Source organism: Hemitrygon akajei, chromosome 1, assembly GCF_048418815.1.
Source record: "Hemitrygon akajei chromosome 1, sHemAka1.3, whole genome shotgun sequence".
NCBI classification, from domain to species: Eukaryota; Metazoa; Chordata; class Chondrichthyes; order Myliobatiformes; family Dasyatidae; genus Hemitrygon; species Hemitrygon akajei.
This window is the reverse complement of record NC_133124.1, coordinates 152,459,629-152,487,321: the sequence shown is the minus strand read 5'-3', so window position 1 is coordinate 152,487,321 and position 27,693 is coordinate 152,459,629. Positions and strand designations below refer to the sequence as shown.

The following is a 27,693-nucleotide window of genomic DNA, read 5'->3' as shown; positions in this document are numbered from 1 at the left end:
GGCAAGACAGGGTTTTGGCCCAGAATGTCAACTGTACTCTTCTCCATAGATGCTGCCTGGCCTGTTGAGTTCCTCCAGCATTTTGTGCCTGGTGACCTATATGTACTCTGATAATAAATGAACTTTGACTTTGCATTGCTTATCTGTTTTCAACCTCCCCGCAAAGGCTGGAAGCCGGAAACCAACATCTAGGTTAACAGATCGTCTCAAAAAAAAAATCGTCGTTGTGTAACACCGAATAAGGCTAACATTTTAACTATGTAATCTGCTAATGGCCAATTACGTGAGGCGTTCTGGAATTGTGTCATACCTGCTAATGAGGCGGGGAGGGGGAGGTTCACCAAAATGTAACTGTAGTTGAGAGCTGTGAATAGGAAGCGGCGTTGCAATATCTTCTGCCGCAGCAGATATAAAGCATTTGCTCAATTCCTTTACACCCTGCATGGAGCAATTGGTTTCCGAGCTTTCAAACATTAGTGCAGGAACCATCACCGCCCACCTCGCACCAAATTCCAATATTACTCACAACGCCTCTTGAAATCACACTCCTCCGAAACAGCCCTCTCACGTGAACATGACTTTATTCCACTAGTACCTCACCCAGGAATAGTGCTCACTCGCTGCTCGTGTGTGGAGCTGCGTTTTCCAAAAAGAAACAATTAAGATTGTTTTTCATGTTCTCGGAGTGGGAACTAGGGTGATATCTGGCAACGCAAGCTCGTTATTTCGCTAAATCATGTTCCCCTTTCTCACATGTGGAAGAGAGCCGCGTGATTGTGAAAGCCCGTCTAGATTAGCTTGTATTTACGTTATTCGGTCGAGGTTTTTTTTGTTTAAAAATCACCTTCTACTCGACCTCACAATGAATGCTACTGTTTGTCTTGCAGGTCATGATGCGATGCATGTATGAATTGAACGCATTTGCAAACAAAACCTCCTTTGCAAAATGATTCCATTTTAGTCATTTACTGCTCCAGCCGGTGTTATAAACCTGAAGCAAATGACGTGCAATTGACCAACCCGGAAGTAACAGTTCTTGCCTGAAACTGCCTTCACTTGAAGAGTACTTCCCGTTTTCACAAACTGTACGCATTTTCTCCCCTCCTCGTCCTTCTTGCAAGGTACAGTGTGAACGTTTTATTTATTTCCCGATAGCGAAGACAAGAAAATGTCCAGATTCCGCTTTACTTTTGGTTATTGTTGCTTATTAGAACGTGCTGCTTGCTTTGGAACCAATTTGAGATGGAATTACTCGCACCTGGGGAGGAAATTAAATTAAATTAGATTACTGCAAGCGACGGTGAAGGGAAGTGGGCAAGAGCCAATATTTTTTATATATAGTACATTCGTGTCGTCTTTTAGTGGTGACATTTAGTATTGGTCGTGCTGCAGATGTGTCTGAGAATGATCCTGATTGGAATATATTTCTCTCTGATTGGTAGTAATTCAGCTCTTGGTGAATGAGAAATATTCACAGACGAAAGGATAGGCAGCTGCGAGGATGACACTTCCTCCGGGTCCAAAAGCCCGCCCTGTGATAGCCATTATTTTTGGATGCCGTTCTCTTTTCTATCGTGCAAGTCACCTTTGCAATAATTTGAGAAACTGTCTAGCGTACAAAATGGACAAGTTGTTTAATATTTTCTACCACAGTGTGAATAAGTTTTGACTATTTGTCTTCCATTTTGCATACATTAACCTTTTTGCGTGTTATGTGACATTTGGCAAATGAGAAATCTGTGCTTTCAAGCTTGTGTGGCGTTAGATTTAGTTTCAAATGAGCTTTTGGTGCTTGTCATTTATGGCAAAGAATCGTGTTTTGCAGAGTTTTGCTGTTTTCCAAACAAAAAATGTCGTTAATTTAGCATATTTATTTATTCCTTTAATTCAAAGTCAAACGTGCACTTACAGAGTTCTGAAATATGCCTTTGGTTTCAAGATGAAACTTGCTGGAACCTGTGTAGATCTTGGTTGAATTGGCAAGGAGGAAGGGATTCAAGCCATAATGAATGAAAGCACAAAATGCTCCAAATCATCTTTTGGGAATTTGCATGACTAGTCCAAAGGTAATTCTGGCAGGATCATATCGAAATTAACATCCACGTGACAGATCTCGGTAAGAAAGGATAGGTCGGATATGTGACTATTAAGTTAATGTTACACTTGCATTTAATATTAACAAGAAGTATGTGCAGGCCAAAGGGCCTCTTTCTGAGCTGTGGGTTTTTATAATTAATGGCTTTTAATATCTATGCCATCTTGCAAATCAGAAACATGTTTGTTCTTTCTGTTTCTGTAGTAGTGTGGAGGAACAGAGGGATATTGGTGGAAGTCCACAAGTCCCTCAAAGATGCTGTGACTGTGTGATTTAGAAAGCGTATGGTGGCATTCATTAGACGGGGAATTGAATTCGAGAACTGAGATAATGTTGGAGATCTGTTGGTTAGAATATTGTGTTCAGTTCTGGTCACCTTGTTAAGGGAAGGAAGTGAAAGCTTTAGAGGGGGTACAGAGGAGATGTAGCAGGACACTGTCCAGATTAGAGTGCATGTCCTATAGGCCAAGTGAGCTTGGGCTTTTCTCTTTAGAGTGAAGGAAGACGAGAGATACAGGTGTCCTCCGCTTTACGAATGTTCGCCTTGCGCCACTTGGCTTTTACCTACATTAGTAACCTGTTTTTGCACTACAAAGAGGATTTTCGCTTTTACGAGAATTTTTCCCATATAAATTAATGGTTCTTCGCTTTATGCCATTTCGGCTTAAGAAAGGTTTCATAGGAATGCACTACCTTTGTAAAGGGGTGGGGGCACACCTGTATACAAAATGAAAATGATAGATTGGACAGGCAGTACCTTTTGCTCAGAGTGGAAATGGCTAGTACAAGTGGGTATCATTTTAAGGTAATTGGAGGAAAGTATAGGGGGATGTCAGAGATACTGTAGGTTTTTTTTACATGGAGTGGTGAATATGTTTGCGCTGGTTTGGTTTGGGGGGGGTGTTCATAGAGGCAGATACATAAGAGCTATTTAAGAGACTCTTAGACAGGCACATGGATGATGGAAAAATGGAGGGAAGGGCAAGATTGATCTTGGAATAGGCTAAATTGTCAGCATATTGTCATGGGCCAAAGCGGGTTCCTGGACTGGCGCGAATAACTTCACTCAGCGCAGCTTGTATACTCACTCTCAAGGACTCCGACTTCGTCATGTATGGATTTTCATAGATTCTATTGCATTTCTTTATTTTCCTGTGGGTTCCTACAAGAAAGTAAATCACAAGGTTGTATATAGTATATATCCTTCAGTAATAAATTTACTTTGACCTTTGAACATTGTAGATTATAAGTGATTTATAATCCAGTTTGAAAGGAAAAAGGATTTGGGAACAAAGTGAAATAAAGCCTATTTAAACCAGATGTTAAAGAACAGGGGCAGGAACAGCCTGTATGTCTCCTCCTCCCCACGCTTTCTCTGTCAGATTAGCCAGGATCTTATTTATGACATGAGCTCCAATTTATTGCCTGATTCCTGTGTTCCAAAAATCTGTCTCTGCATTTGGTACACTTGATGTGCTGTGGGTCAGCACAACATGATGGGCCAAAGGGCCTGTACTGTTCTGCATTCTACGCCACAAGCCATTGCAGTCTTAGTGTCAGCAGCAACAACCTTGATGCAATCTGTCTTTTTTTCATTAACCATGGGAAGTTCATTCTCCTTCTTTTGTGAATAGGTATTTTTAAAAGGGGGACAAGTTCAAAGGTGCACAGGAGGGGCCTTGACTGCATGGAGCCTAAGATTTCTCACTGCATGAACCTTAATGACGAGGAGAGAGAAGATGGCTGGATGGAGTAGAGAAACTTTATCATAAAACATACATAAACAAAGACTGACAATCAACCAATGTGCAAAAGAAGATGCGGGGGCATAACTTTAACCAACTCTGATCAATCTAACCCTTCCCTCCCAAATAACACCCTTTTTCTCTTTCATCGAAGTATCTGCTTCCAACTTACAATTTTTAAGCTTGGTTGTCTGAAAATACAAAATCACTTTGAATGCTTCCCTCTTAAAGAGTGGAGTGACATTGAAAATTTTCATTCCTCCAGAACCGTTCCAGGTTCTTGAAAGACCATTATTAATTGAAAGACCACAACTTCTTCAGCTATCTCTTTCAGAACGCCGGGGAGTATTCTGTTTGGCCCAAGTGACTTGCCTACCTTCAGTCCTTTCAGCTTCACAAGCACCTTCTCCTTAGTAATAGCAGCTACACTCACTTTGCCTCTGACCCTCGAGTTTCTGCCATACTTCTAGTGTCTTCCACAGTGAAGACTGACACAAAGTATTTACTAAGTTCATCTGCCATTTATTTGTTCTGTATTACTACTTCAGTGGTCCAATATCACTCTCGCCTCTTTTACTCTTTATATGTCTGAAAAAAACCTTTAGAATTCTCTTTCATATTGTTGGCTAGCTTACCTTCATGTTTAATCTTTTCTCTACTTACAGCTTTTTAAATTGCCTTCTATTGTTTTTAAAAGCCACCCAATTCTCCAATTTCTCACTAATTTTTGCAATATGATTGTCTTCTCTTTTGCTTTTATGCTGACTTTGACCTCTCTTGTCTCCTCCCTTTACAATATTTCATCTTTGGGATGTATCTGTCCTGTGCCTTACAAATTGCACTGAGAAAGTCCAGCCATTACTGCTCTGCCATCATCCCTGCTAGTGTCCCCTTACAGTCAGATTTGGCCAGTTCCCCTCTTATGCCTCTGTAATTCCTTTTACTCAACTTTATCTTCCCCATCTCAAACTGCAGAGTGAATTCTATCTTGTTATGATGATTCTGTCCCAAAGGTTCCTTTACCTTAAGCTCCCTAATGAGATCAAAAGACATAGGAGCAGAATTAGGCCATTCAGCCCATCGAGTCCGCTGTCATTTCATCACAGCTGATCACGGATCCAATTCAACACCTGCCCCCTCACCATATCCCTCGATGCCCCGAATCTATCAACTTCAGCTTTGAACATGCCCACGGACTTGGCCCCAACGCAGTCTGTGGCAGAGCATTCCACAGATTCTCCTCTTTAAATAAAAAGAATTTCTGACTCATAGCACATAAATTTACTTAAGTTCTAAATGGTCACCCCTCAATTTTGAGGTTATGCCCTCAGGTTCTGGATATCCCCTCCAGAGGTAACATACTCTATATAACCACCTTATCTAGTCTTTTCAACATTCAGTATATTTTAATGAGATACCCCTTCATTTTTCTAAATTCCAGTGAGTACAGGCCCAAAGTTGCCAAATGCTCCTCATATATTAACCACTTAATTCCTGGAATCATTCTCATGATCCTCCTCTGGACTCTCTCCAATGACAATACATCCTTTTTGAGATATGGGGCCCAAAACTGTTGACAATACTCCAAGTGCAGCCTGACTAGTGTTAATAAAGCTTCAGTGTTATCTTGTTTTATGTTCTATTCCCCTTGAAATAGATGTCAACATTGCATTTCCTGCCTTTACCACAATCTCAACCTGAGAATTAACCTTTTAAGAGTTTTGCTTGAAGGTTCCTAAGTCCCTTTGCACCTCTTCAGTTGAATCTTCTCCCATTTAGATAATCATTTGCATTATTGTTCATTTTATGAAAATGCATTATCATACATTTCCAGTACTGTATTCCATCTGTCACTTTTTTGCCATTCTTCAAATTTGTCTTAAGTCCTACTGCAATTACATTGCCTCCTCAGCACTACCTACCCTTCCACCTATCTTCATTTCATCTGCAGACTTTGCCACAAAGCCATTAATTCTACTATTTAAATCATTGACAAACAATGTGAAAAGTAGCAGTTCCAATACTGACCCTTGAGGAACCCCACTAGTCACTGGCAGCCAACCAGAAAAGGCCCCCTTTATCCCACTCGCTGCCTCTGGCCTGTCAGCCATTCCTCTATCCATGCCAGTATCCTTCTTGTAAAACCATCGGATTTTAACTTGTTATGCAGCCACATGTGAGGCACCTTATCAAATGCCTCCTGAAAATCCAAGTAAATGAAATTCACTGCTTCCTTCTTTGCCCACCCTGCTTGCTACTTCCTTGAAGAACTTTAACAGGTTTGTCAGGAAAGATTTCCCCTTACAGAAACCATGCTGGCTTTGACTTATTTTATCATTAGTCTCCAAGTATCCCGAAACCTTGTCCTTAATAGTGGACTCCAACACTTTCCCAACCACCGGTTAGGGTAACTGGCCTATAATTTCCTCTGTTTATTTTCCTCCCTTAAAGGGTGGAGTGACATTTGCAATCGTCCAGTCCTCTGGGACCGTGCCAGAATCATGTGATTCTTGAAAGATTATGACCAACTCATCTGTTATCTCTTCAGCAACCTCCCTCAGGACTCTGGGATGTAGTCCATCTGGTCCAGGTGACTGATCCACCTTAAGACCTTTCAGTTTGTCTGGCACTTTTTCCTTTGTAATAGCAATGGCACTCACTCTTGCTCCCTGACACTCATGAACCTTTGGCACACTGCTAGGGTCTTCCACAGTGAAGACTGAAGCAAAATACTTATTAAGTTCATCTGCCATTTCTCTGTCCCCCATTTCTACTCCATCAGCATCATTTTCCAGTGGTCCAATATCCACTCTCACCTCCCTTTTATTCTCTATGTTACTGGAAAAAAAACTTCGTGTCCTGCTTCAGATTATTGACTAGTTTGCCCTCATATTTAATCTTTTCCTTTCTTATAGCTAATGAAATCTGGTTCATTACATAACACCCAAGCCAGAACTGCCTTCCCCCTAGTGGGCTCCACCACAAGATGCTTTAAAAAGCCATCTCATTGGCATTCTACCTCCATGACCTGGATGAACACGTTGACATCGTGTGGAGGCTTACATGCTTTGAAGACTTCATCAGGCAATGGCAGCTCAAGGCCACTCATAATGGAAGAGCTGTGGATGAGATGCCAGATAAAGACCAATCCAACCTCGGTTCCCAAATGAACAGACTCGTGTCTGCTCCTCCTGGGTCGCACCTGAAATAGAAGTGTGTATACCATGAGAAACAACACCAATAATAGGCATTCTACAAATTCTTTCTCAAGGATCAACCTGGTTTTCTCAATCTAACTGCATATTGAAAATCACCCTGACTATCTTAACATTGGCTTTATTACATGTATTTTCTATCTCTTGTTATAATTTATATCCCACATCCTAAATGTTGGAGGAGTGAGATGTGATGAATCAATTTTTTGATCCTTAAGAACCATGGAAGAAAATTGATACCTTCTAAATGGCTTGTTTCTTGATTCCATCCTGACATAAATTTGGGGATCGCTTTGTCAAACACCTTTGCTTCATCAACAACAAGCAGGATTTCCTGGTGACCAACCATTTTAATTCCAATCCACGTGCCTATTTTGACATGTCAATCCATGGCTGCCTCTACAACACAATGAAGCCAGTCTTCCGATGGAGGAACTCGTATTCCTTTCGGGTACCTCTAACCTCACGGCTTGAACATTAATTTTTCAAACTTATGGTAAATTCTCCTCTTCATCCATTCCCCATTCTGGCTCCTCTCTTGCCTCTTCTCTTCTCACCTATCACCTTCCCCTGAGGCTCCTCGCCATTCTCCTATGATTCACTCTCCTCTCCTATCAATTGCCTCCTCCTTTAGCTCCTTACTTTTGCACGTATCGCCTCCCAGCTTCTCACTTCATCCCACTCCCCCACCCACCTGACTTCACCCATCACCTTCGAGCTTGTACTCTTTCCCCTCCCCACAGTCTTATTCTGGTTTTTCTCCCTTCCAGTCCTAATGAAAGGTATCGGCCTGAAGCGTTAACTGTTGATTCCTTTCTGTAGAGTAAGCTGTTGAGTTCCTCCAGGATTTAGTGTGTTACTCTGGATTTACAGCATTTGCAGAATGTTCCATTAATTTTCAGTTCTTTTGATCTTGTGCACTAATAAGCTTTCTATTCTTTTGGAAAGCAAAAACATAAGCTTGGTTTGGAAATTCAAAGCCTGCTCTGCTTGGAATTTTCATGACTTTGTACACATTTTAGAATAAAGTTCTATTTTTATTAGTTAGTATTTTCTTATAATTCATGTTTAGGATTTGGAATCTGAATTTTTATCCTACATTTTAAGAGGGTTCATCAAACGGGAGCATAAATAACAACAGGAATAATTTTTATTGGCAGTGGCTCTGCAGAGAACAGAACTAATAAAAATTCATGGACATTTCAGGAGAACAGAATTGAAAAAGCAAGGATGTAATACTGAGGCATTATGAGGCATTGTTCAGACTGCATTTGGATTATGGTGAGCAGTTTTGGGCCCCTTATCTAAGAAAAGATGTTCTGGCATTACAGACGGTTCATAAGAATGATCCTGGGAATGAAAGGGTTAAGATATTAGGAGCATTTAATGGCTCTGGGTTGTACTCACCTGAGTTTAGAAGAAACCTATCAAATATGGAAAGCCCTACTAGATATGGTGGAATTGGACAGGATATTTCCTATAGCCTCAGAATAGAGCGATGTCCCTTTAAAACAGAGATGAGTAGGAATTTTGTTAGCCAGAGGGTGTTGAATCAGTGGAATTCATTGTATAGATGGCCAATGAGGCCAAGTCATTGGGTATATTTAAATTAGTGGATGATATGTTCTTGATTCGTAAGGGTATCAAAGTTTATGGGAAGAAGGGACGAGAACAGGGTTGAGATGGATTATCAATCAACCATGATTGAATGATGGAGCAGACTCAGTGGGCTAATTCTGCTACCATGCTTTATGGTCGAAATGACACAATATAAAGACAAATAAGTTTTTAACTGCAGGGTTGTCCATGTTTCTATGTTGACAAATAACACCTTTAATGCAATTTGGGCTTGTGTCGTTGAAGCACAGTAGAAGAGCTTAGAAGTAAAAGCATTTCTAGAAGGAAATAGCAGAGCATGGCCTACATGAGAGGGGGAAGGAAGAGAGGGCAAGTGGCGGGTGGGCAGGAGCATCCAGTCCTCAGCCAGGGGGGCTCTGGTGGTGCTGATAGAGGGTTTCTTCTCTGTGATTGTGGTGCTGGATCCCCACTGTCATTTCAAAGTTCAATGTTAATTTATTATCAATGTATGTCACCATAAACTACCTTGAAATTCATTTTCTTACAGGCTTTCACAGTAGAATAAAGAAATACAATTGCATCACTGAAAAACTACACACAAAGACTGACCATCACCCTAATGCAAAGGACAATCTGCGCTTAAATAAATAATTTGGAGACCATGGGTTGTAGAGTCCTTGACTGTGAGTCCATAGGTTGGTTGTTTGCCAGTTGGCTGTTGTCAGAGCCTCTGATGCCCACTGGTCCAGTTCAGCCACACCCACACCCCTTCCCCCATGCACAACGACACATCATTGCTCACACCTCTTTCGTACAGCAATAAAGTTATATATTGAGATAATAACTAGAAGAATTCATGGTCATGATGAGGAGCCTGGCACATAAGGAGTAGTTCAAGTTTATTGTCATTCAACCATACACATGTATACAGCCAAATGAAACATCATGCCTCTGGGGACAAGGTATAAAACACAGGACATACAGCCACACACAGCATGTATAGTAATGATCCAGGATTTCTACCTGATAAGAAACAATAGGGTCTTTTAAAAGACTCCTGGACAGGTATATGGAGCTCAGAAAAATAGAGGGCTATGGGTAACCCTAGGTAATTTCTCAGGTAAGGACGTGGTCAGCACAGCTTTGTGGGCAGAAGGGCCTGTATTGTGCTGTAGGTTTTCTATGTTTGTAATAAAGGAATTTAAACAAGATTAGAATCATCCAGCTATACAGGCCCTTCAGCCCAACTCATTAATACTCACCAAGTTGCCTAAATTGTTTAAAACTTTTAATTCAAATTATAAGTTTCCCATTCAAGGCTGATGGGTTGTGGATTTGCAGTAATTGCTGAGAATTCTAATAATGGGAAATTTCTGTGTTAAGAAGATGATAGAAGCTGGACTGCTTTTTGCCAAGAGGTACACACTCAGTGGTCACTTTGTTAGGTACAGGAGTGGGACCCAATGTACAATGTATCGTCTGGTAATCTGCTACTGTGGCCTATCTACTTCAAAGTTTGATGCATTCAGAGATGCTCTTCTGCATACCACTATTGTAACGTGCGGTTACCTGAGATACAGTCACCTTCCTGTCAGCTTGAACCTCTCTCATTAACAAGGAATTTTCACCCACAAGACTGCCGCTCGTTGGACGTTTTTGTTTCTTGCACCATTCCCTATAAATTCTAGAGACTGTTGTGCATGACAATCTCAGGAAATCCTCAGCTTCTTGGATATTCAAACTACCCTCTCTGACACCAACAATCATTCCATGGTGAAAGTCACTTGGATCATATTTCTTCCTCATTCTGATGTTTGCTCTGAAAAACAATTGAACCTCTTAAGCATGTCTGCATGCTATTGTGCATTGAGATGCTGCCACACGATTGGCGGATTAGATATTTGCATTAATGCGTGTGCGTACCTATAAAGTGGCCACTCAGTGTAAATAAGACAGACACCAGTGTATCTTGCAGAAAGGAATGTTGTTTAATTTGAAGAGGAAAATGTGAGATAAGTAGAATAAATGATCAACTAAAAGTTAGACTGGACATACTTGATCAGATGCAGTTAGCAGGAATAAAATACCAATGTAAATTTATTTGTGTTATTTCATCCTGATGCTGTTCAATTCAGATTTATTTATCACATGTATGTTGAAACCTAGAGTGAAATGTATTATTTGTATTACCAACCAACCAAACCTGCATTCCGGTGCCAACGTAGCATGCCCATAATGTGAAAGACATGTCATGAAAATTAGAGCATTTGTAAATAAATCATTGGAATTGGGTGAAAAGAAATTTAAATTCCAGTAAATAATTTTGAAAAATATCAAAAGTCTTGAATATTTATGACACCAATACAGTTTACAGAATTCTCCTGTGCTTGAACTGATCTGTGAGCTAAGATGAGGAGGTGAATACTTAATGCAAAATTACAATGAAAGTCAATAAAATTACAATAAAGAAAAGTTTGTAAAACTTCTGTTGAGGGTTAATGTGCCATTGTTATTTATTAGGTCAGAGGCCACTTTATTAGGTACAGGAGGGTCATGACCTCCTGTTGCTGTAGCCCATCCACTGCAAAATTCAATCTGTGCATCGAGAGATGCTCTTCTGCACGCCACTGTTGTAGCACATGGTTACTTGAGTTTCTGTTGCTTTCTTGTCAATTTGAACCAGCCTAGCCATTCCCCTCTGTCCTCTCTTAACAAGGCAGTTTTGTCCACAGAACTGCCGCTCACTGGATGTTTTTTTTCAATTTTCAGACCATTCTCTGTACACGAGCTACCATCTGACATGGTAAATGCGGGCACACTCTTAAGTTTTAAGAATAAATTGGATAGATACATGGATGGGAGATGTCTGGAGGGTTATGGACTGGGTGCAGGTCAATGGGACTAGCGGAATAAAGTTTAGGCACAGACTAGAGGGGCCAAATGGCCTGTTTTCTATGCTGTAGTGTTCTATGGTTCTACTTTAGAGAATGTTATGTGTGAAAATTGGATGAGCTCAGCAGTTTCTGAGATACTCAAACCACCCCATCTGGCACCAACAATCATTCCACAGTCAAAATCACTTCAATCGCATCTCTTCCCCTTTCTGATATTTGGTCTGAACAACTGAACTTCTTGACTATGTCTGCATGCTTTTATGCATTGAGTTGCTGCCACATGATTGACTGAATAGATATTTTGTTTAACAAACACGTGTATTGGCGTTCCTAATAAACTAGCCACTAAGTATAGAATGGCATGCAAAGTTTGGGCACCCCGGTCAAAATTTCTGTTACTGTGAATAGCTAAGCGAGTAAAAGATGACCTGATTTCTAAAAGGCATAAAGTTAAAGATGACACATTTCTTTAATATTTTAAGCAAGATTACTTTTTTATTTCAATCTTTTACAGTTTCAAAATAACAAAAAGGAAAAGGGCCAGAAGCAAAAGTTTGGGCACCCTGCATAGTCAGTACTTAACACCCCCTTTAGCAAGTATCACAGCTTGTGAACGCTTTCTGTAGCCAGCTAAGAGTCTTTCAATTCTTGTTTGGGGGATTTTTGCCCATTCTTCCTTGCAAAAGGCTTCGAGTTCTGAGAGATTCTTGGGCCGTCTTGCATGCACTGCTCTTTTGAAGTCTATCCACAGATTTTCAATTATGTTTAGGTCAGGGGACTGTGAGGGCCATGGCAAAACCTTCAGCTTGTGCCTCGAGGTAGTATTTTGAGGTATGTTTAGGATCATTATCCTGTTGTAGAAGCCATCCTCTTTTCATCTTCAGCTTTTTTTAAAAACAGACGGTGTGATGTTTGCTTCCAGAATTTGCTGGTATTTATTTGAATTCATTCTTCCCTCTACCAGTGAAATGTTCCCTGTGCCATTGGCTGCAACACAAGCCCAAAGCATGATTGATCTACCCCCGTGCTTAACAGTTGGAGAGGTGTTCTTTTCATGAAATACTGCACCCTTTTTTCTCCAAACCTACCTTTGCTCATTGCGGCCAAAAAGTCCTATTTTAACTTCATCAGTCTACAGGACTTGTTTCCAAAATGCATCAGGCTTGTTTAGATGTTGCATTGCAAACTTCTGATGCTGAATTTTGTGGTGAGGATGCAGGAAAGGTTTTCTTCAGATGACTCTTCCATGAAGGTCATATTTGTGCAGGTGTTGCTGCACAGTAGAACAGTGCACCACCACTCCAGAGTCTGCTAAATCTTCCTGAAGATCTCTTGCAGTCAAACGGGGGTTTTGACTTGCTTTTCTAGCAATCGTACGAGCAGTTCTCTCGGAAAGTTTTCTTGGTCTTCCAGACCTCAACTTGACCTCCACCGTTCCTGTTAACTGCCATTTCTTAATTACATTACGAACTGAGGAAACGGCTCCCTTAAAACGCTTTGCTATCTTTTAATAGCCTTCTCCTGCTTTGTGGGCATCGTTTATTTTAATTTTCAGAGTGCTAGGCAGCTTCTTAGAGGAGCCCATGGCTGCAGATTGTTGGGACAAGGTTTGAGGAGTCAGGGTATTTAGAAAGCTTTGAAATTGGCATCACCTGGCCTTTCCTAATGATGACTGTGAATAAGCCATAGCCCGAACAAGGTAATTAAGGTCTGAGACCTTGGTAAAGGTTGTCTGAGAGCTCAGATCTCTTGGGGTGTCCAAACTTTTGCATGGTGCTTCTTTCCTTTTTTTCACTCAAAAGTTGTACAAAACAGAAATAATACACTAATCTTGCTTAAAAGAATGTTTCATCTTTAACTTTATAACTTTTGGAGATCAGTTTATCTTCTCACTTAACTATTCACAGTAACAGAAATTTTGACCAGTGGTGCCCAAACTTTTGCATGCCATTGTATATGTTTATGGCAAATAGGTTTCTTCTATCTCAATGCAGAGTGATAATTAACAAATATAGCTATTATTTTTGCTATTAAAAACTAATATTTTGTTCTTGGGATACACAGACCAGGTACTATGATAACCATAACAGCAGCTTCAGTCTGCATCTGATTGCAGCCATTTGCTCTTGTCTCTCTGTGGTTCTCCTCTGCAATGTTACAAGTTTGCTCTCTCATTTCTCTGTTTCTGATGAAAGGTCCTTGATCTGAAATGTTGATTCTGTTTGTCTCTCCTCTGATACTAATTGACCTGCTGAGGACTTCCAGCATTGGCTGTTCTCGTTTCAGATTTCCAGCATCTGTTGTAATTGGCTTCACATACTACTGTGGCCGCCTTTGTCTTGTTCTGTTTCACTGGTTGCTCATTAGAACACTCTTGGTCAATTTCATCTGAACCCTTCACTCAAAAGTTACCTAAATTTATTTTCCGATGACTCAACTAGGCTGAGCAATACACTTGGCAATTTTACGCCATGGCAAATGAATCTACTATCCAGCATGTCTTTGGGATTTTGGAGAAAATCAGTACTGCTGGAGGACTCCTGCACAGTCACAGGGAGAATGGACAAGCTCTACACAGTGCTAGAGTTCAGCATTAAATCCATGCCTCTGGAGTAATGCAGCAATACTTCTACCATTTGCCATTCTCTTAATAGTTGAGTGATATGCTTAACTTCCCAACCTAAAGAAACCGTTCCTGAATTGGAAAGATTTTTTTTTGAAAGAAGCTTAACAACCTAAAGTGCTGAAATGCCCTACAAGTCAGATGGCATGTTTAGAGAGAGCAGGCCTGAGCTAAAGTGTCAGATTTAAAATACAAAGTAAATTTATTATTGAAGTATGTAAATGTCTCCTGAGATTCATGACTATGAGTTGTAAAATTATAATTAGTGCTTCCAAAATGTTCTTAACTTACATAGAACTTAGATCAGTACAGTGCAGGTACAGGCCTGTTACCCACAATGTTGTGCCAAACCAATTAAATTAGTAATCAAATAGCCAACTAAACGAATCCCCTCTGCCTACAGAATGTATGTATCCTTTCATTTCTCTTGCATTCATATGACTATCTGAACATCTCTGAAGACTCTTGTGTACCTGCCTCTACCACCTCCCCATGCAGTGTATTCGGGGCACCCACCACTCTCTGTGTAAAAACAAACTTGCACCACACACCTGCTTTGAAATGATTCCCTGTCACCCTAATTACATGCCCTCTAGTATTAGACATTTCATCCTGGGAGAAAAGTGCTGTCTTCTCTGTCTATGCCTCTGACTTTGATATCTGGGTGTACTGGTGTAATAGCAACATTTAAAAGACATTTGGATAATTGAAGGAAAAGTTGGAGAGTCTGAACTGTGAGTCTTAATTTCTTTTTTTTTACCTTAAGTGAGACAAACTCATGACATGGTAGTATCACAAAGTAGGAAATTCACTTATTTTTACATATACAGTAACCTGTAATGAATTACTAAACCAAGAATGCTTAATCAGCAACATATTTACAAGATTACTTAAATATTAGTGAAATATTAAATACACAGGAGGGACAGGGCAATGGTCGGGATGGATGAGTTGGGCCAAAGGACCTGTTTCTGTGCTGTGTGACTCTGAGCTGGAAAAATTTTGTGCATGCTGTTGCTAGCAGAACAAAGAAGGAAAGAAATACATATTGATAAACTAATTTTTTTAAGGTTGTGGTTTATATAAACGCTTTGCAGCCACATGTTCTGTATTCACACTCTTCCACTGGGTAAGGCTCTCTATCAGATGAAAATTAATTACTTAATAATTAGAAATTCTGTTTATCAAACTGTGCACATCCTTGGTTTGGTGTTGTGGGAATTGCAGGCATTAGTGTCCTTGTCCACTTCATCAAATAACAAACTAAGCTGCTTGGAGAGGTTAAAGTACTGAGGATTTGAAAGACCATTTTTATTGGGGAAGATTAATCAAATTGTCTGAAAAGTAAAATAAGTACCATAAAAATTAAAGCAAAATCAAACTGAGTAATTTGAATGATAATATTTTTGTAATTGTATTTGTTGGGCTATTAAGATCTACTTTTTTAATAGAAGTTTAACTGGTTTAGTTCCTGTCCCCTATATAGATTTTGACCAGTGGAATAATGTATGTCTGTATTGTAATGTGACATTTAAGTCTATGCATGCAGAATGCCTGTTGTACGATTAAGACATGCATTAGATGCAGTATTTCTCTAAGAATACCCCACTTCTGACATTTGATGACTTTTGGGAGAGGTGTGGAGGATTCTAGTCCAGGTGCAGAATAATAGTTAGGCATGAACTAGATGGCCCGAAGGTCCTGTTTCTGTGCTGTGCTGGTTTACTTTAATATATCATGGTTTACCATGATATACGTTAAGATGAATCAGGGAAAGCACTGTTTCTGCTTCTTTAGGCAAAGTTACAGTACTGAAATGGCATTTGGCCTAATCAGTCTGTACTGGTAATTGGTATTGTATGGCATGGATATGAGCCCTCTGGCACACCATGGCCATGCTGACCCTCCTGCCAATCTGCATGAATCTTATTTGCTCACGTTACATTCCAAAGGACTGGAAAATTACAAATGTCACTCTACTTGTCAAAAGGGAGGGAGGCAGAAGAAAAATTATTGGCAAGTGACATCAGTGCTTGGGAAGATGTTGGAGTTGATTGTGAAGGATGAGGTTTCAGGGTACTTGGAGGCACATGATAAAATGGGCTCAAGTCATCATGGTTTTCTGAAGGGAAAATTTTGCCGGACAGATCTGTTGGAATTCACTGAAGAAGTAAAAAGCAGGATAGACGAAGGAGAATCAGTGGATGTTGTGTACTTGTATTTTCAGGTGTTTGACAAGGTGCCACACACGAGGCTGATTAAGATAAAAGCCCATGGTATTACAGGATAGATATTACCATGGATAGAACAGTGGCTGATTGGCAGGAGGCAAAGAGTGGGAATGAAGGGGACCTTTTCTGATTGGCTGCTGGTGACTAGTGTTGTTCCATCGGGGTCGGTGTTAGAACCACGTCTTTTTACATAATATGTCAATAATTTGAATGCTGGAATTGATGGCTTTGTGGCCAAGTGTGCAGACTATGTGAAGCATAGATGGAGGAGCAGCTGGGTTTGAGGAAGCAGGGAAACAGGAAGCAGAAAGACTTTGACAGATTAGGAGAATGGAGAAAAATGTGGCAGATGGAATACAATGTCAGGAGTGTATGGTCATACACTTCAGTGGAAGGAATAAAAGGGGGAAAAATTGAATGGGGGGGGGGGGGAAATTGAAAAATCCAATGAGCAAAGGGACTTGGGAGTCATTCTGCAGGATTCCCTAAAGGTTAACTTGCAGGTTCAGTCTGTGGTGAGGAAGTCAAATGCAATGTTAGCTTTCATTTCAAGAGGACTAGAATATAAAAACAAGGATGAGGTTTTACAAGGCACTGGTGAGTATTGAGAACAAATTCTGGCCCCTTATTTAAGAGAAGATATGCTGACATTGGAGAGGGTTTAGAGAAGGTTTACTAAAATGATTCCGGGAATGAAAGGCTTATCATGTGAGGATTGTTTGTTGGCTCTGGGTTTTATAATTACTGGAATTTAGAAGAAAGATGAGGGGGTGGGGAGCGGGGAAGAAATCTCATTGAACCTTTCAAATCTTGAAAGGCCTAGATAGAGTGGATGTGGAAAGGATGTTTCCTATACAAAGTACAAAGCTAATTTATTATCAAAGTATGTATAATATATACAACCTGAAGATCCATTTCCTTACAGGCAGTCATGAAACAAAGACACGCAATAGAACCCATTTTAAAAAAAAAGATCACCAAACATCCAATGTGCAGAGGAAAAACAAATTGTACAAACGATATAAGTAATCAAATAACATTCAGAAGTGAAGTTCACAAAAGCGAATCAACAGCCACAAAGCCAGTCATCACTGCAGCCAATTCAGGAGCCCGTTAGTTGCAGACCACAGTCTCAGTTCAGCACAGGGATGAGTAATCCTTGCGAAGCAGCAAGCTGAACCAATCCAACCCTCGCCCTCAGCCCTGACATCCTGTCCTTTTCGATCTGGCCTGGAGCTTAAATAGTCCAAACCTTGGGTTGCTCCTTGCTCTCAGATCCAGGCCCTACCACTCTGATACGTTCTCTGGCCTGGGCTCTGCCACCTCAATTCAGCCTGTACCCAACTTAAATCAATCAAACCTCAGGTCTTTGCTCGCTCTTTGGCCCGGGCCAAAGTTCGCTGATGACACGGCCATAGTGGGGTGTGTCAGGAATGGACAGGAGGAGGAGTATAGGAAACTGATACAGGACTTTGTGATATGGTGCAACTCAAACTACCTGCGTCTCAATATCACCAAGACCAAGGAGATGGTGGTGGACTTTAGGAGATCTAGGCCTCATATGGAGCCAGTGATCATTAATGGAGAATGTGTGGAGCAGGTTAAGACCTACAAGTATCTGGGAGTACAGTTAGACGAGAAGCTTGACTGGACTGCCAACACAGATGCCTTGTGCAGGAAGGCACAGAGTCGAATGTACTTCCTAAGAAGGTTGGCGTCATTCAATGTCTGTAGTGAGATGCTGAAGATGTTCTATAGGTCAGTTGTGGAGAGCGCCCTCTTCTTTGTGGTGGCGTGTTGGGGAGGAAGCATTAAGAAGAGGGACGCCTCACGTCTTAATAAGCTGGTAAGGAAGGCGGGCTCTGTCGTGGGCAAAGTACTGGAGAGTTTAACATCGGTAGCTGAGCGAAGGGCGCTGAGTAGGCTACGGTCAATTATGGATAACTCTGAACATCCTCTACATAGCACCATCCAGAGACAGAGAAGCAGTTTCAGCGACAGGTTACTATCGATGCAATGCTCCTCCGACAGGATGAAGAGGTCAATACTCCCCAATGCCATTAGGCTTTACAATTCTACCGCCAGGACTTAAGAACTTTTTAAAAGCTATTATTAATGCTTTTTGAGATGGTGATTTAGATGCATATCATATTTTTTTTACTGAGCTAAGTATTGTATGTAATTAGTTTTGCTACAACAAGTGTATGGGACATTGGAAAAAAAGTTGAATTTCCCCATGGGGATGAATAAAGTATCTATCTATCTATCTCAACTCTGCTTCACCTCGGTTCTGCCCCATTGGATTGCTCCAGCGAGGGCTGAACATTGGCTTGTTCCCCGCTCTCAGTCCCAGGCCCACCGCCTCGATTCGGCCCATACACGGCATGCCGCAACAGTCCTGCACCTTGGAGCCTTCAGTTCACACTGCAAAAATGCCAATTTATTAAGGCAGTTCAAGAACTGAACTCTGAAAGGGAAGTTACAGGCTATTGATCACAGTGATCATACAGCGGGAGAGTCCAGGACCAGAGGGCACAATGTTACAATAGAGGGATGTCCATTTAGAACAGAAATGAGGAATTTCTTTAGCCAAAGGCTGGTAAATCTGTGGAATTTGTATTTATCACATGTACATCTAAACATACTCTGAAATGCATATATATACCTTACTTTAGGTGACCCTTCACCAGTCTATTCACTGGATAACCACTCTGGAGAATCTCTTCTCCACTTTCTCCAGAACAACCACCTGGAATGTGGCAGACAGAACTGCACCCAATACTCCAAGTGCTGTTTAATGAGTGTTTAGTAAATGGCAGAATAACATACAAAATTTTATATTCTGTATCCTGACCAGTGAAGGCAAACATGCCTGCTGTAGCCTTGGGCGGCCTTCTTTAGACGATGGAGCAGGTGGATTTGTCGCCAAGTTTGCAGATGACAAGAAGATTGGTAGAGGGGCAATTAGGGTTGAGGAAACGTAGGCTGTAGAAGGACTTGCAGTTTAGAAGAATGGGCAAATGAAATACCTTGTTGGAAAATGCATTGTCATACACTGTGGTAGTAGAAATAAATGTGCAGATTATTTTCTAAATGGGGAGAAAATCCAAAAATCTGAGATGTATAGGGACTGGGGAGTCCTTGTGCAGGACACCCTAAAGGTTAACTTGCAGGTAGAGTCGGTGATGAGGAGGGCAAATGCAATGTTAGCATTCATTTCAAGCGGACGAGAATATAAGAGCAGGGATGTGATGCTGAGGCTTTATAAGGCACTGGTGAGGCCTTACCTTGAGTATTGTGAATAGTTTTGGGCTCCTCATCTGTGAAAAGATATGCTGGCATTAGAGAGGGTTCAAAGGAGGTTCAGAAGGATGATTTCTGGAATGAAACAGTTATCATACAAGGGAAGTTTGAAAGCCCTGGGTCTGTACTTGCAGGAACTTAGAAGGTGGGGGGCAAGATTTCATTGAAACCTTTTGAATGTTGAAAGGCCTAGCCATGGTAGATGCGGAAAGGATGTTTCCTAAGGTGGAAGAGTCTAGGACAAGAGGGTACAGCCTTGGGATAGAGGCTATTTAAAACAGAGGTACAGAAACTTTTTTAGCCAGAGGGTAGTGAACTTGTGGAATTTATTACCACAGGCAGCTGTGGAGGCCAGGTTGTTGTGTGCATTTAAGGCAGAGCTTGATAGGTTCTTGATTGGACACAGTATCAGAGGTTGCAGGGAGAAGGCTGGGGAGTGGGGCTGAGGAGGGGAGAATCAGCCATGATTGAATGGTGGAGCAGACTCAGTGGGCCAAATGGCTTAACTCTGCTCGTATGTCTCATGGTCTTACTATCCATAACACCACCAACTTCCTTCAACTTGCTGATCGCACTTCTACATTTGCATCCAAATGGTTTATAAATGTCACAAATAATAAGGGCCCCAGCACTGATCCCTATATTACACCACTGTCATAGACTTCCAATCTGTAAAGCACTACCTCTACTTGCTGTTGCCAAGCCAGTTTTGGATTCAATTAGCTATCTTACCTTAGATCCCATTTGCCTTAACATTCTGGACCAGCCCACCATGTAAGACCCTGTCAGATGTCTCACTGAAGTTCATACCGAATCTGCATCCTCTTTATCAATTTTCTAAGCTAGCTCCTCAAAAAAAAAGGAGTCAAATTAGTGACACACACAAATTGCTGTAGGAACTCAGCATCTCTGCAGTCAAAGTTTTGGGCCAAGACCCTCATGAGGACTGGAAAGGAAGAGGGAAGAAGAAGATAGAATAAGAAGGTTGAGGGAGGGGATGGAGCACAAGCTGGCAGATGAGGGGAGTGGGGCAGGGGAATAAAGTGAGAAGTTGGGGGGGGGGGAATAGGTGGCTGGAGTAAAGTGCTGAAGAGGAAAGAATCTGATAGGGGGAGAGTGGATGATTGGAGAAAGTAAAGGAGGAGGGGCATCTGAGGAGGTCGATGGGCAGCTGAGGAGAAGAGAATGGGTAAGGGGGAGCCAGAATGGGGAATGAAAAAAGAGAGGGGGGGGGGATATTGCCAGAAGTTAGAGAAAACAAATTATTGATGTATTAGTTCCCATGCACAAAGCAACACTGACTATAACTGATCAAGCCCTGCCTTTCTAAATGTGCACAAATCATATTGTTTAGGATCTTCTTCACTGGCTCCAAGCATAGTTCCCTTCATCCCTTTCCCCAACCCCAATCTTCCCTTCACCGTGATTCCCATTGTCTGACCACTGCCCTGCCTTCTGCTGCTCCTGCCACCTGGCTTCGGAACTCTCTGCCAAATCCCTCCCCAGCAATTGCCTCACCCTTTCAGATCCAAGGCCTCTCCTTCCTCAACCAAGGGTACTTGAAAGCCACCATTCCCCAAAGGCAAACAGAAGTTGGCATAAGGTCTGTGCTGTGCTTTAATTTTGTTAAAAACTGTTCCAGAAATGAGTTGAGTATAAAATACATCTGCCATGACTCTTCCCCCCTCATCCCCATCAAAAGTAGAGTGTTAACTCAGGGGGCTTCCCTTTGAGTGAGGTCAAACCTGTGCTGTCTAGACGTTGGATGCCCAGTTAAATTTAGTTCTCACCCCACAGAGCAACTGGATTTCTCGAAGGACAGAGGCAATATCCTATGACTTCCAAATTGCCACTTTTGCCTTGCACCCATACTGGAATATGCTGGCCCTGAACTCGTTCTTACTCTCTTGTAAAAGACTCCCATTTATCAGCTGGTATTTTATCTGTAGACATCTGCTCCCAATTTACTTTTGTTTGATCCTCTAATGATATTTGTAATCAGCCTTCCTCTAATTTGAGCAACAATCGTATCCATTCCCATAAGTACAGAGTTATGATCGCCATAAACAAAATGTTATCCCACTGACATTTGTATCATCTGCCCAGTTTAATTTCCTGAGGTAATGTCACAAGATAGTGCCTAGACTCTCTACATATCATCTCAAAACTTTCTCTGACACCCTTAATAAATTAACTCCCATCTAATTTCCCTGCACTCAGGAAGTCCCAGTCAATATTGGGAAAGTTTAAAACCCCTCTACAATAACCCTTTTGCTCTTAAAATTGTTTTTACGATTTGCTTACAAATCTATTCTGTTGATTGTGTGGAGGTCTACAGTACAATGTTAACAAAGTGATCGCACTTTTCTCATTCCCTCATGGGTTAGCCATTTTTGCCCTGGGAAAAAGCCTCTGACTATCCACACGATCAATGCCTCTCATCATCATATACACCTCTATCAGGTCACCTCTCATCCTTTGCCGCTCCGATGAGAAACGGCCAAGTTCACTCAACCTACTCTCATAAGGCATGCTCCCCAATCCAGGCAACATCCTTGTAAATCTCCTCTGCACCCTATCTATAGTTTCCACATCCTTCCTGTAGTGAGGTGACCAGAACTGAGCACAGTACTCCAAGTGGGTTCTGACCGGGTCCTATATATCTGCAATATTACCTCTCGGCTCTTAAACACAATCCCATGGTTGATGAAGGCCAATGCACTGTATGCCTTCTTAACCACAAAGTCAACCTTCTTGGCAGCTTTGAGTGTCCTATAGACTGGGACCCCAAGATCCCTCCGATCCTCCACACTGCCAAGAGTCTAGCCATTAATACTATATTCTGCCGTCATCTTTGACCTACCAAAGTGAACCACTTCACACTTACCTGGGTTGAACTCCATCTGCCACTTCTCAGCCCAGTTTTGCATCCTATCGATGTCCTGCTGTAACCTCTGACAGCTCTCCACACTATCCACAACACCTCCAACCTTTGTGCTGTAAGCAAAGTCCCCTTAGATCCCATATTTTCTCAATAAGCCTTGCACGGGGCACCTTATCAAATGCCTTGCTGAAATCCATATACACTACATCTACTACTCTACCTTCATCAATGTGTTTAGTCACATCCTCAAAAAACTCAATCAGGCTCGTAAGGCATGAACTGCCTTTGACAAAGCCATGCTGACAGTTCCTAATCATATTATGCCTCTCGAAATGTTCATAAATCCTGCTTTTCAGGATCTTCTCCATCAACTTACCAACCACTGAAGTAAGACTCACTGGTCTATAATTTCCTGGGCTGTCTGTACTTCCTTTCTTGAATAAGGGAACAACATCTGGAAACCTCCAATCCTCTGGACCTTCCCCTGTCCCCATTGATGATGCAAAGATCATTGCCAGAGGCTCAGTAATCTCCTCCCTCATCTCCCACAGTAGCCTGGGGTTTATCTCATCCAGACCCAGTGACTTATCTAACAATGCTTTCCAAAAGCTCCAGCACATCCTCTTTCTTAATGTCTATATGTTCAAGATCTTCAGTCTGCTGTAAGTCATCCTGACAATCACCAAGGTCCTTTTCTGTAGTGAATACTGAACCAAAGTATTCATTAAGTACCTCTGCTATTTCCTCTGGTTCCATACACACTTTTCCATTGTCACACTTGATTGGTCCTATTCTCTCACATCTTATCCTCTTGCTCTTCACACACTTTAGAATGCCTTGGGGTTTTCCGTAATCCTGCTCACTAAGGCCTTCTCATGGCCCCTTCTGACTCTCCTAATTTCATTCTTAAGCTCTTTCCTGCTAGCCTTATAATTTTCTAGATCTCTACCATTACCTAGTTTTTTGAACCTTTTGTAAGCTTTTCTTCTTCGTTAGATTTTCAACTGCCTTTGTACACCACGGTTCCTGTACCCTGCTATCCTTTCCCTGTCTCATTGGAAGTTACCTATGCAGAACACCATGCAAGTGTCCCCTGAACATTTGTCACATTTCTTCCATACATTTCCTGGAGAACATCCGTTCCCAATTTATGATTCCAAGTTCCTGCCTGATAGCCTCATATTTCCCCTTACTCCAATTAAACACTTTCCTAACTTGTCTGTTCCTATCCCTCTCCAATGCTATGGTAAAGGAGATAGAATTGTGATCACTATCTCCAAAATGCTCTCCCACTGAGAGACCTGACACCTGACCAGGTTCATTTCCCAATACCAGATCAAGTACAGCCTCTCCTCTTGTAGGCTGATCTACATATTGTGTCAGGAAACCTTCCTGAACACACCTAATAAATTCCATCCCATCTAAACCTCTTGCTCTAAGGACATGCCAATCAATATTTGGGAAATTAAAATCTCCCACCATGACAACCCTGTTATTTTTACACCTTTGCAGAATCTGACCCTATCTGCTCCTCAAGCCATATGGCCATAAGTAGAGAAGTTGGAAATGGGCAAAGTGCGAACCCTGCATAATAACCTCACTTAATGGCTTGGAATAGGGTAGCGTATTCTCCAGTATTGCCGGCGGAACACTATGACTGCGTCAGTTCTGCCACTGCCTGTGACTGTGTGGGGTTCCCCTCAGTGATTGGGTTTCCTCCCTTATTCCAGAGACTTTTGGTTAGGGTTGGTGTGTTCTGGGTATGCTCTGTTGTTGCTGGACATGTGGCAACACTTGACCCCAGCACAATTTCACTGATTTGATATGAGTCAAATGACACATTTCACTGTATATTTTGAGGTACATGTGACAAATAAAGCTAATCTAATTTACTCTACTTCATCTAACCTGACAATGTTGGAATTATTCCTTCATCTGCACTTTAACCATCAACCACTTTTTAATGTTGAGATGCAAATAATCAATTTATTCAGAATGTTTACATTTGAAGATGTGAATGGATTACCAGTACACACACAGTCGGGCTTTGAAAGCTGTCAAATGGGTGGCATGGTGGTATAGATCTATTACAGCACCAGCAGCCCGGTTCATTATCCGCTGCAGGAGGAGCATCTGCAGCTTCAATGTTCTACTCAAGACAGTGTGGGTTTCCTCTGGATGTTTTTATTTCCTCCTACATTCTGATGACGAATGGGTTAATTGGTCACATGGATTAATTGGGTGGTGGGGGTCATTGGGCTGGACGTGCCTGTTACTGTGCTGTCTCTCTAATCAGAAGTGTGATACCAACATCTCTTCTGCATTTCTGTCTGTCATATCCATCCTGGAATATTGTTGCCTGTCCTGTCCTTCCAATAGTTGTGTTTCCATTGTTGAAGTAACTTCATAATTCCATTCTTTAACATCATCTGACTCACTTGTCTTTGCATTATCCTGGGAATGAAGGGGTTAATATATGAGAAGCAGTGGATGGCTCTGGACCTACAGTTTAGAAGACTGTTGGCGGGGGGGGGGGGGGGAGGTGGTGATTGGGTGGATCTAATTGAAACCTATCAAATATTGAAAGGCATAGATCGAGTAGACATGGGGAAGATGTTTCTTATAGAGGGCGAGTTGAGAACCAGAGGGAACTGCCTCAGACTAGATGGGTGTCCCTTTAGAATAGAGGTGAGGAGAAATTTCTTTAGCTGGAGAGTGGTGAATCTGTGGAATTCATTGCCATGGACAACTGTGGAGGCCAAGTCATTGGGGATATTTAAAGTGGAGGTTGATAGGTTCTTGATTAGTAAAGGTATCAAAGGTTACAGGGAGAAGACAGGAGAATGGGGTTCAGAGGAATAATAAATCAGCCATGATGGAATGATGGAGCAGACTCAATGGACTGAATGCCCTAATTATGTTCCTATGCTTTTTGGTCTTATGGCTTTCTGGTCTTGTGTATTGAAGGAAATTCACTAGAGCCTCCCAATTCTCCCTAACCTGCCTCTGTCTGATCAATCCACTGGAATTACCTGATATCTCCAAGTGTTCACAGCACCTCCTCCTACTATAATGTATTAGCCATGCATTCATCTGTCTGAACTTCCTATTTCTGTCTAGAGCTCTCAATGCCTCAGTAAAGCAGCCAACATAAACAAGGACCTGTACTACCCTGGTCGTTCTTTCTCCTACCCCCCACTATAAGACATAGGAGCAGAATTAGGCTATTCTATCATGGCTTATTTATTAAACCACTCATCCCCACTCTCTTGCCCTGTTCCCATAACTTTTGATGCCTCACTAATTAAGAACCCATCAACCTCCTCTTTAAATATCCCCAGTGACTTGTTCTCCATAGCAATCCATGGCAATGAATTCCACAGATATGCAGGATGTCATCCTTTTTTTTTTGCTAATGTCATTAGTACCAATGTGTCCATGACCTCTGATTTTCCCCTACAGAATTGTCCTGTTAGTTTTTCCTCTTTTCTTTGTCACCATGACTTAACTAGCTTTGCTGCTAACCTCAATTTTTCTTGTCACAGTAACTTCCACTTTTGTGGTACTAAGCTTTTTCTTGAATACCTTATTGTATTATTAGCAGCGATATTCTCAATTTTGGAGACTCAACAAATTTGTGAAATAATTTCAAATCAAACTGAATCTGAATCAGTTTATCACTGATATGTTGTGAAATTGTTTGCAGCAGCAGTGCAGTGCAATACATGGACTATAAATTAAGAGTAAGAAATGTATATAAAGAAGAGCAAAAAATGAAGAAAAATACTGAGGCAGTGTTCATGGCTTCATGGACTGTTCAGAAACCTGATGTCAGAGGGGGGAGAAGCTGTTCTTAAAATGTTGTCTGTCCTTGGGCTCCTGTGCCTCTGCCCTGATGGTAGTAATGAGCAAAATGGATTGTCCTAGGTGTTGAGGGTCCTTTAGATGGGATGATGCCTTATTGAGGCATTGCCTTTTAGAAGTTCTTCTGTTGTGAGGAGGCTATTCCCCATGATGGAGCTGGCTGAGTTTACAACTCTTTTTCCAATCTGTGCAGTGGCACCTCCATTACAGACAGTGACACAACCAGTTTGAATGCTCTCCATGGTACAACTGTAGAAATTTGCTAGAGACTTTGGCGACATACTAAATCTCCTCAAACTCCTAATGAATATATAGTATAATCAACTATTAATTTCAATTACCTCAACTACTGCAGTCTTCAGTCTTAGCTTTTTTTTAAACAAAGATTCCCGTCTCTGTTGATATGTTATACTCTTTTAATGCAAATTTACGTATTGATTTTTATTTTTGGACCTTGGTGAGTATCTCCAAGTCATTTCTGTAATAAGCAGATCAGAGCTGTGCATCATTCTTTAAGAATGGCCTAACTATGGCGTTAAAGAAGTTTCACGTAACTTCTTAAAATTAAAATTCTATTCATTTTTTGGGTCTTGTTAACTTGCATTACTCTGATAAATGATTTTTGTGCCTTATTCCAGCTAGCCAGCCTTTAGATTTTCCTTAATCTTCCTACTAAATTGTATAACTTGGCAAATTAACGTCAACTGAAATAAATGTCATTTCTGAAGCTTGTCGCCAATTTATTGTTGGTCACCAGTATCATGTTTAGTGTATTGTCACAATTATGCAGATCTAGGTCAGTAGGATTGGTGGCTGTGGAAATGCCTAGCTCTGTCTAGTTCATGCACCTTTGCCGTTTTGCACCCTTGCAATTGTGTGTTGCATCTCTTTTTGAAGTATTCTCACCTTGCATTTTTCATATTTCCCATTGAATTCCTGTCTTGGTCACCCAGGTGGAGCCATTGGGGATGCTCGGCCATGTGGTTAGAAATTGTACTGGACAACAATTCCACTGTCACTGATGGCCAACAGAAACTTGTGCATTCATAGGCTTGTGCTGCCAGATCCGAATTCAGCATCTCTGAACATCTGTCCTGGGCCCAGCATATTGATGCAATTACGGGGGAGGAGGGAGGGAGGGGAGAAGGGGGGCGACTACGAGTGGAGGAGTGGGGAGTGTGGAGATTTGGGAGGGCAATGTGAGAAGGTGGCATTTAGGAGGGAGGGGGAACTGTGGGGAGGGAGCAGGTGTGTCCGCCTG

The 27,693-nt window shown here is 41.5% G+C and overlaps 1 protein-coding gene and 1 long non-coding RNA gene across 6 annotated transcripts in view; one reads left to right on the top strand and one right to left on the bottom strand.

Moving 5' to 3' along the window:
• Nucleotides 1-1,038: 1,038 nt before the first annotated feature.
• Nucleotides 1,039-27,693, top strand: part of fam49bb (family with sequence similarity 49 member Bb) — a 208,726-nt gene continuing 182,071 nt past the window's right edge. Inside the window, exon 1 of one of the 5 annotated variants that reach the window (XM_073052909.1) lies at nt 1,039-1,121. The gene's annotated coding sequence lies outside the window, so the exon portion shown is untranslated. The remainder of the gene's footprint in view (nt 1,122-27,693) is intronic. The other 4 variants (XM_073052939.1, XM_073052946.1, XM_073052923.1 and 1 more) reach the window with 4 other exon arrangements.
• On the bottom strand, nt 1,064-27,646 carry LOC140731469 (uncharacterized). The gene is made up of 4 exons (XR_012099846.1): nt 27,339-27,646; nt 6,904-7,042; nt 3,184-3,257; nt 1,064-1,258 (listed from the first exon to the last, which is right to left on the bottom strand). It is a non-coding gene; the product is annotated as an uncharacterized lncRNA (long non-coding RNA).